The sequence below is a fragment of the Myotis davidii genome, unplaced genomic scaffold (genome assembly GCF_000327345.1).
Source record: "Myotis davidii unplaced genomic scaffold, ASM32734v1 scaffold173, whole genome shotgun sequence".
In the NCBI taxonomy this organism is placed as follows: Eukaryota; Metazoa; Chordata; class Mammalia; order Chiroptera; family Vespertilionidae; genus Myotis; species Myotis davidii.
In genome coordinates, this window is record NW_006286303.1 from 3381235 (window position 1) to 3391448 (window position 10214).

At 43.4% G+C, this 10214-nt stretch overlaps 1 long non-coding RNA gene across 1 annotated transcript; it reads left to right on the plus strand.

Moving 5' to 3' along the window:
- The first annotated feature begins 6 nt into the window (after positions 1-6).
- LOC107182138 lies at positions 7-3246 on the plus strand. Its single transcript, XR_001512864.1, has 2 exons — positions 7-123; positions 804-3246. It is a non-coding gene; the product is annotated as an uncharacterized LOC107182138 (long non-coding RNA).
- The last annotated feature ends 6968 nt before the right edge of the window (positions 3247-10214 follow it).

A 10214-nucleotide genomic window follows, 5' to 3' on the forward strand; every position in this document is an offset into this window, starting at 1 on the left:
GTAGCTGCTGGGGTCCCGGCCCCACCCGGCCTGCGGGGGCGAGAGCGGGCCCCAGCGCGACCTTGGGCCTGGGGAGTGTGTCTCCGACGCCTGTGGGTGCAGCCGCCTGAGGTCTAAGCGCAGGTACGTCCCTTTTTTTTGGAATGAAATCACCCAGGCCCAGAGCACGTGGCACATGGCGACCAGAGGGTGCCCGGGCGCCGGTTTAGTGCAAAGGCCGGCGTCTACCCGCCTAACGTGAAGTGCATTTACCTTCTCGGCTCCGCGGGGCAGAACAGCTGCATCTAATGGGGTCGGATCGTTAACCGGGGGGTACTGGCGAGAGCGGCCTGCAGGACACCGTAGAGAACCCCACGTCACCCTTTCCTGTGCCCTTTTAAGGCTGACTCAGTGCCTTAAGAGGCTAACACAGAAGGGTAAAGCAAGTCTCCATAAAACCCAGAGAAGAGATGGTAAAACTCCTCTTTGGATCCTGTCTGGAGTCACAGCTGAAACCAGAAAATTTCCCTTTCAGTTTGAGCAGTTTTTGTGTTATTTTTACACAGTCATGAGCAAAATGATACATTTAACCTTAGCGGTAGTGATACCTTCAGGCCTGCTTTTAAAACTCTGGGGATGCCTGTCTAGTGTTTTCAAATAGATAGGGGAGTTTGGGTACTTTGGTTGTCTTTGAAGGCGGAAGAAATCCAGATGGTAGAACCACATGTACGCAAGGCTTTTTCTGAACATTTGAGACAAACAGAAGACGACATGTCAAAAGTTTCGTAACCGTTTAGTCATTCAAAAACTCTTTTCTTTTATAGGTTGAAAACAACAGGTACAAGCCGTTGATGCTGGAGTGCTGTGATGCTGGTATTTTAACGGATTCAAAACCAACTTTCAGGCTAAGTTCGCTTAATGAGGTCAGGCATTGTTGTGTAAGTTGTAGCAGCCATGTGCCCATGAGTTCACACGCGGTAGCTGGTGGTGAGAGAGCAGTGCAGTGGGCACCTCATTTCCATCTTTTCATTTAATTCTCACAATTATGTGAAGTCAACACTGTTCTCTAATTTTACAGATAACGCAACATTAAGTCCCCCCACCAATCCTCAAAGGACTCTGGACCACCCTTATACCCACCAGGGACACAAGTCTTAGTCAAGGATGGGAAGGACCTACCCAGTTCTCTCATATGATAAAGTTCCAGGGGTTGCCAGTTGGGCCCACTATACTAGGATCAAACCCTAGGTACAGGCTGAGGACCTACTTCCTCTGGACCTGGTTTACACCTTTTTTGCAAAAAAAGACCCCAAAACAAACCAGAATGCTTCTAAATTCCAGATAAGGCTCAGCAGTCTCTTCTATTATCTCCTAATTCACCCTAGCTAATTCCGGTAGTGCTTATCAATTGGCCAACCTTATTGCCATTACTTTACAATTCAATCCCACCTGCTGGGGATCTATAAAACCAACATCTCTGGAATTGGGGAGCACTTATTGCTGATGTAGTCCAACGAGAGGCTCCCCAAATCCCGATATTGCCATGGAAAGCCCCATAAGGACGTAGCCTTTTACTAAGGGCGAAGGGCAATTGTGTCACTCTTATCTGTGATTCTCAAAACACCCTGCATTTGAATCCCCAAAGGGGGCCCCTATTTCTTGAAAGAATTCATGAAAAAAAAATCTATAACCCCTCTACTTGACCCCCTAACCACAGCCACATTTGCAGCCCAGGGAGTCCAACTCTGGGGAACCAGATTCTCCATGGGAAGGGGAAGCCAGGCCTCTGGGGAAAGTATTCTTACGCTGACATCCAGGTAACTGAAGAACTTGCCCTTCCGAGGGAATTTCCTGGATTTGGGGATCCTGTGCCTACCTGGCTTTGTCCGCTGGATGGAGAGGTATTTGCTCTCTAGGTTATGTCATCCCTATGTCAGCATGATGACTCTATAGCCTGGAATAACAGCCCCCTTTCCCTCTCCATTTCGGAAGTCATCTAAATGGACGAGCAGGGTTTCTCATCCCCCGCCATCCTCCTGTGGGGAGGGGGCAGCTGTAGGAGCCTTACTGGGGATCCAACAGCTTTTATCCCAAAACACAGCTGCTGCCCTAAGACAGGAGAAAACTAAACATGTTAGAAGAGCAACTTGATTCCTTAGCCTGTAGCCCTTGAGAGCAGAACGTGGTACCTGTTAACACCTAAAGGAGGAATGTTGCCTCTATATCAATCAGGGCAGGTACAACAAAACACCAGACATCTTTGAAAGGGCAAGCAACAGATTACTGGGGACTCCTTCTGGAATGCCAAATCTTGGCTTCTCTTCCCCTTTCCTTTGCTGCGACCATAATTCTGGCTCCTAATATTTGGGCCCATGCCACCTTAATTTATTCAACACATTCCTTATATAGCAGCCATACAGCTCTGTCTGAAGGGTACCAGGTCCTCACTCCCATGGAACAGACTCCTCTTATTCCTGGCCCGTGGACGGACGTCCGCACCCACATCCTTCAGTGAACAGCAGGCATGGGAACCCAAAGCCCCACAATGACCCCAAATAGCTTGAAGCAGCCAGAGCAGTCTTTGCCCAGAAGACCCCAAAGAATTGGGTTCCCATAACTTGTGGGGGAGGGAGGTTAGGTAGGAAAGTAGACACGAGCGGCCTGCCCTGGGGTTCTGACGGGTGAAACCAACACTGCCTTGGACCGCCTCTGGGCAGCCTGTAGTCAGTCTCTGGGGCCGACCACTAGTGGGCAAATTCCGACCAAGCGGGTGCTTGGTGCAGGTGCAAAGGTTAGGTAGTGGCTCGAGCCCCCATCACCTATGTGTGGCCCTGAACAGGAAGCCTTATATGCAACTTTTTGGCTACGTGACCTGGAAAGTCCTTTCTCTTGAGATGGAGTGTAACATACTGAAATAGGTTAGGCCAACTGAGGAGCGGGGGGCAAGGACCACAGGGCAGATATTAAGAATTAAGTTCTAAACAGCATTTACATTGAATCTACAAAAGCTCCAAAATTTGGCCCAAATGGGCATATGTCAGCATTTTTTTAAAATGAATATTGCATAATGTAAGAAGGGATATAAAAGACGGTGGTGCTAAATAGGATAGGAAAGTACTGGTGGCGATGGGGAAAGCTTTCATAAGGGAAGAAATGTGACTGCAGCGAGATGAACACAGGCAGGTGTGTGCTAAAAGTCCTTCCTGGTGCCCAGCTTAATGTCAAACTCATTTTCTTGAAATCTCTAATAAAGGTATATAATATCCACTTTGGAGTCAGTGCTTATTTCATAATGACACGTTTTTGTTTTCTAAATTTCATTTTTTTGATTTTTCCATGTTCTATAAAATCCAGCCTTATAACTTTTATATTTATTTGTAAATTTATTTTTTGTTTGTTCATTGCTTATACTACCCTATTTTAGTTCACAAAGAGTTTGAATGTAGTTTATAAGAATATATTCCAATGAAATTCTAAAAACAGGAAATTGTAGTATAGGGGAAATAAGGGGAAGTCCGGCGTGGCTCTGCTGGAGCGTTGTCCTGTAAACCAAAAGATAGTGGGGTGTATGAGGCGGGAGGCAACAAAACGATAAAGTCCAAAAGACCCCAAAGTGCATAAAATTATAGTGCATTAGGCTCTGTATATTGCTAGGAGGTCAAAAGATTTGCTGAGCTGCCCAACAAGTCAATGCAAAAATCGGAAATAGAAATGAGACACCCAGCCCTAACCGGTTTTGGCTCAGTGGATAGATCATTGGCCTTTGGACTGAAGAGGGTCCCAGGTTCGATTCTGGTCAAGGGCATGCACCTTGGTTGTGGGCACATCCCTAGTAGGGGGTGTGCAGAAGGCAGCTGATCGGTTTCTAGCCCTCTGTAAAAAATCAATAAAATTCATTAAAAAAATGAGATACCCCAAAAAATCTTGAAGTTTCCCCTGGATCTTCATAAAGAAGGTACTGACCAAGCTCAGTGTCAGTAACCTAAAGAGTGCTTATAATCTTTTAAACTTCCATGTGTCCACGGTTTTTGATGCTCATGCAGAATACTTCCTAGCCAAGGTGATTTAGCATTCTTAAACTCAACAATTTTTCCCGAAGTCCTAGTTATATGGCAAGAGGATTATCAGTTTGCACATGTGACATTGGGGAGAAAAGGGTTCTGGTTATCTAGCAGACAGGCCACACTTGACTGTAATGCTGAAACTGACTGCACACAGCCGGTGTGCTCCAAGGATCGAGGGGGAAAGATGAGGAACATTGAGCCCAGTGCCCTTCCACTCTGTCCATTAATTTCTCCAAGTCAATAGGAATATAAATTCTGACATTTTTCTGCTGATAGTTTAAGAACTTGCCTCTAGCACTTGCCCTTTAATCTCACCCTAACATTTCAGCTACAACAAATCTTTGGAATCTAAACAAATTAAGACAATCAAGAAACCTTAAATTTCTTTATCCTTAGAGCTTATGAAAATTACCAAATATGCATGAAGATATAATTCAATAAGGCCCTGTGTATTTTTTTTAAGTATTTTAAAGAAAACCCAACATGTATTTCATCACTAAATATTTCAGTATTCATGTCAATAGAAAAGAATCAGACCTGGCAACAATACCAGTAGGATTGCTAAGAAAATAATTTTAAATCCACACTCAGTTTCCTCCATTGTAAAAAATAAGAAAAATCCTATTTTACAGTGTGAATCAAGATTCAAATAAGGTAAAATATTTATATTGATTTCAGAGAGGAAGGGAAAGGGAGAGAAACCTCAATGATGAGAATCATTGATCAGCTGCCTCCTGCATGCCCCACATGGGATCCAGCCCACAACCTGGGCATGTGCCCTCACCTGCATTTAAACAGCATAATATATATTTTTAAATTATTGATTAAGGTATTACATATGTGTCCTTCTTCCCCCATTACTCCCCCACTCATGTCCTCACCCCCCTGTTGTCTGTGTCCATTGGTTTGGCTTATATGCATGCATACAAGTCCTTTGGTTGATTTCCCCTTACCCCCACCTGCCCCTACCTTCCCTGTGAGGTTTGACGGTCTGATGGATGCTTCTCTGTCTCTGGATCTAAACAGCATAATATTTTCAATGCCCAACAAACAAGAGCAGTACTATGCAATGCTGGGATGTCATTCCTCTTTATGCCTGCAGAATATCCCACTGATTGGATATCCTGAATTTTGTTTATCCATTTATCAGTGGGTATCCTTTGATTTTTTTTAAAACCATGTCATATCCATTGTCCTAGAGCAGGGGTTCTCAAACTTTTTAAACGGGGCCAGTTCACTGTCCCTCAGACCGTTGGAGGGCCGGACTATAGTTAAAAAAAAAAACTATGAACAAATTCCTATGCGCACTGCACATATCTTATTTTGAAGTAAAAAAAACAAAACGGGAACAAATACAATATTTGTATTTGCATGTGGCCCGCGGGCCATAGTTTGAGGACCCCTGTAGAGTTTCACATGCTGGCTGATTGCGTACTCCTGATGCTGTTTCATTTGTTTATTATCACAGCCTTGAGAGGAACCCCCTATTCTTGAAAAATGGTTGTCAAACTTTAGGGTGTGGAAGAACTACCTGGCACGACTGCTAAAGGTGCAGGAATTTAGGCTCCATCAGTGGCGAATTTGATATAGACAAGAGGGGGCCCAGGAATCTTTTCAATAGGTGAGTCAATGTTGATGCAAGTGTTCCGAGAAGGCATTTTGAGAAGCTCTGTCTTTAAACCTGGATTTTATTGGCATTTAACATTTCATAGGAGAGCCCAACAAGCAGCTGGTAGGTCTTTGCCTAAGACTTGTTAGAAATATTACTTGCAGAATTATTGAAAGGGGTCTCAGTTAAGGGGTGATGTCTTCTGGGTTGGAGGTAGACATTTGAAGGAATGATGGATTGCCCTTGCCGGGTAGCTCAGTTGGTTAGAGCATCGTCCAGAGATGCCAAGATTTTGGGTTCAATTCCACGTCAGGGCACGTATAAGAGTCAATCAATGAATGCAACAAACCGGTTTCTCTCGAATCAATACAAATTTTTAAAAAGAAGGAATGATGGGCAAGAGAATTGTGTGGTGGATGCCAGTCACCCTGGAGTGAGTGAAGTAGCCAAATGTAGCTTGAGAGGTAATGAAGCTAAATAGCTTCCACGAATTAAATTACTACACAGATAGATCTTTTACAGTATTGACCCCAACATTCACAGATGCACTCAGATTAATTAATGACAGTACTTTTGAGTTCGGGAAATCTTAATTCTTAACCTGAAGCCATTTTCTTTTAGGCGACCAAGAACAAAGTAAGTTGCAGATATTCAAAGAGAGCAATCCTTTTACTCTAGAAATATGCTACAAGGAAGTACAACCATTTTTGCTTCAACACTTTTTCATTATATTTTCCATTATCTAAATAGAGTACTTTACAACACCAGGAACTCCTGAGTAGAAAGAGTTGTTTTCCCTTAATTTAATGACAAGAATTTGCTTTCACTTAATAGATGAGTGATGCTTTTAAGGGTCTTTTAATGGTGTCAGAGCAGCCGGAGCAGCAAATGGAGTTCCATTTACTCTGTGTGCCTCATTAAGCTACCACAGAAGAGGGTAATGTGGCCGAAGGAAAAAAACACCACCAGTGCTTTTCCAGGCTTTGAGGGAGAAAAGAAAGATTTTAAGATATGAAAACAGTTTTGACGTCCCAATGTTTTTCCAATGGCGTTCATAGAGGAGCCATCAGGGGAAGGGAATCTTTCATTCTTGAGCAATAACCTCAACTTCTTGAACTCATTAGCCTGACTTGTAAGGGGTAAGTGCTCACAGCAACAGTATACTTAAAAAAAAAAACATTATTAGGTAACATTTCAAGCATACCCCCAAATAAGAGAAGGCTGAAGCTCCACGTACCCAGCACTGAGCTTCTTCAATTAGCAATAGCTTGCCCATCTCATTCATCTGACCACTTACCTTTTTTTCTGATCATTTTCAAGGGAATTTCAGACATTGTGTCATTTCACCTGTAAAAAGTTTTCGTTTGTATTTCTAATTGATAATATTTTAAAACATAACTATATGTCATCACACCTAATATATTTTTTAAATTTTTTATTGATTTTTTTTTTTTTAGAGAGAGGGAGAGGAACCATCCATTTGCGGTTCCACTTATTCATGTAGTCACTGGTTGCTTCTGGTATGTGTCCAGACGAGATCAAACCCACAACCCTGGCATATCAAGACGATACTCTAACCAACTGAACGACCCGACCAGGATAACAATATATATTTTAAATTATTCAAAACCTGGTCCATGTTCAGATTTTCCGTATGGTCTTCTAATCAGAATCCAAACAAGATCTACACATAGTATTTGGTTATGTCTTTAAGTCTCCTATTTTGTAATAATCCTCCTTTATCTGGGCACTGGTTTGTTGTAGAAGTTGGGTGATTGTCCTGTAAATGACGCACATTTTGTGTTTGTCTTTTTGCTTCCCCTTAGTGTATTTTATTTGTTTCTTTATTTCTTAGAAGCTGACTTCCCAGTGCATTGTATCACCAGGCACAAAATGGCACAACCCTTCCATCTTTCTAGGCTGCACTATTGGTTCAGGGGGTGTTGGTCTGATTTCCCCATTTCAATGTTAGCTGTCACCCTGTCACGGAGTGTCTGTCTTCCCTTTATGTTCATTCCTTACACTCTTTATCTCACTAGTAGCTGTAAAGAAGTAATTAAATTTGAGAATCATTCCTTCTGCATCTAATAGCTAGACTTCCACAAGGAACAGCGTTCCCTCACAGACTATTTGGTTACTCCATAAATGTTTATACAGGGAAGGCCTCTTCCTTTCCTTTCCTTATCGAATTTCAGAGTAATATGATCTCCAGTAAGGATGGGGAAGTTCCATGTTATGAATTCAGGATTTTTATATGGCTTACATTTCATCAGAAGTATGTTTTTAAAATTGGTGCCGGAGATGGGATCATGAAATGTTGGCATCCGCTTTGTGAAACAGTTACTCAAAGTCTGACCACCAACCATGTTCATGTCAGAACCCCCTGGGGGCAATGGTTAGTGTGTAAATTCCTGGTCCCCACCAGGACCTGCTGGGTCAGCCTTTGGGAGTAAGCCCTGGGATGTGCATTTCTCACAAACTGCTGAGGGATTTCTAAAATAGCTATGGAATGAACACTCTTATGGGGCAACCTCCTCAGAGCTTGGGAAGAAAGCACCAAGTGGGTACACACCTGAGCAGTTACTCCAAAGAAATTAACTCCTGATAACCCCCGAGAAAGGAAGGGTGGGGGTGGGGGGGTGATACACTAGCTCCTTTAAGAAGGCCTACGTGGCGCCATGCAGTGCTGGAACCTCTAGGTTCAGACACAATCTGGGTTCTGACTATCCCCCATTGTCATCAAAACCCTGGGAAACTTTTACAACAGTAAATTCTGTACAAGGTTCGGCAGGGCATTGAACTAATCTCTCTGGTGGATTCAGATACACCCACACCCATAGCTTCAGATCCTGCACAGCTGCTGTCTCCTGGGCCCAGAGGTTCCCACTGCACCACTATGTCACTTCAGGTAACACAGCTCCACCTCCATTTAAGAGCTGGAGAGCCATTTGCATTTGAAGTATCAATTAGTGCTGTTACTCCTACTTTTGAATTGCTCATTACCTCTAGGGAACTCACTTTCAGTATTTTATTAAAAAAATCCTCTAATGCTTGACATTTTGAGCAAAACATTTGTTTAGTTGATTTTCCATAAAAGTGATGATCCATTTTTGTAATTTCATTTGCCTTTATTTATTGAATTTTAAATAGCATTGTTGAATATACTGACTCACAAGAAAAAATATAGATGCTTAAAAAAAGAGCCAAACTTGCAGATCTTGTCAATTGAATTTTTTGCAGATTAGGAAAAGCTAAACTACTTCTCTCAGCTTAAGAGAGAATGGGAATCAGGTTCCTGAGGTGTAACGGACCCCCTGGTCTCTCTGGACGGATGCAGCCGCATTATTTGCCAGTCTCGTTCTGTGTTGTGCCAATATCCAGCCCATAGAAAGGGCATGGCAAGGACAGGGCTGGGCACTCCAGCAGGGCCCTCAGGGGACCAGAATGACATGCAGCCTGTTTTGAGATTCTTCAAGTTGCTGGGGAAGTCCTAACACTGTTGCCTTCAGCAGAAACCTGGCCTTCAGACTTCGGCTATGGCAGGTGTCATGAATCTGCCTGTGAGGCCAGGAAGACAGCTCAGAGGAGTGAAGAGGCTGGTGAGTTAGGGAGACACATCCCCACCAAAGGAGGCCACCCCCACTCAGCTTCTGGCGTTTACCAGGATTGTGGACCCTGAATTAGCTGAGGCTTTTGAAGTTTTACGAGATGCTAATAATCTGAACTTGATGTGAGCTCTCTAGACATCAGATGTTTACAGTAATGCACACGGACTTTAAATACAGCCATGATTCCATTCAATGTCTGTGGGCCACTGTTTTGGGGCTTGTGATTTAGGGGATACAGTACTTTAATACCACAATGAAATAGAAGGGAACTTATATTTTCCAGATCAAAAGGAGTGGAAGTTAGAGTCCACGGCTGGTTTGCTGATGCTGTTAACAGAGACTCAAACCATAAACCTTACAGGGATAGACTAGCTTATATTCTTTAGCCAGAGGTTAGATGTTTGCTGTTGTGTGCCATCTGTCACCTAGATGCTCTGGATGAATGCATACTGATCAGGGCAGAGTCATAACTCAGAGTCCCCGCTCTAGTGATTGTGGACAGTGGTGACACCTTCCTCTAAGGATGCGATCACATTATAGAGCTAGCCCTGCCGCCCCCCCCGCCCCCCCCCAGACTTCTGCCCCCCTATCCTCAGAGGAAAACAAAGCAGAGTATTTCCATGGATCGCCTTATAAAACTCTAACCCTGAAATAAGGCGGTGGGAATTGAGACAGACTGCTTTTGCCTTTCTGAAGAGCGATAGCCAGATAGCCTGCTCTGCTGGGGTTGGATTTCAGTGTCAAGTTGTCTTCTAATCAGTCAGAGGGAGGCTGGCTATACAATTACAGCACACGATCGTGGTGACACTTCATGCTAAGTGCACCTGCAAAATTCACCTGAACGTTGGGAAACTAAATCGAGTTCAAGGAGAAAGTTTAGACGTAAGAAAGTACATTGAATAAAATTCTGTATCCTATAAAAGGCTAAGTGTGGGTGGACTACAGTTCTGGTTC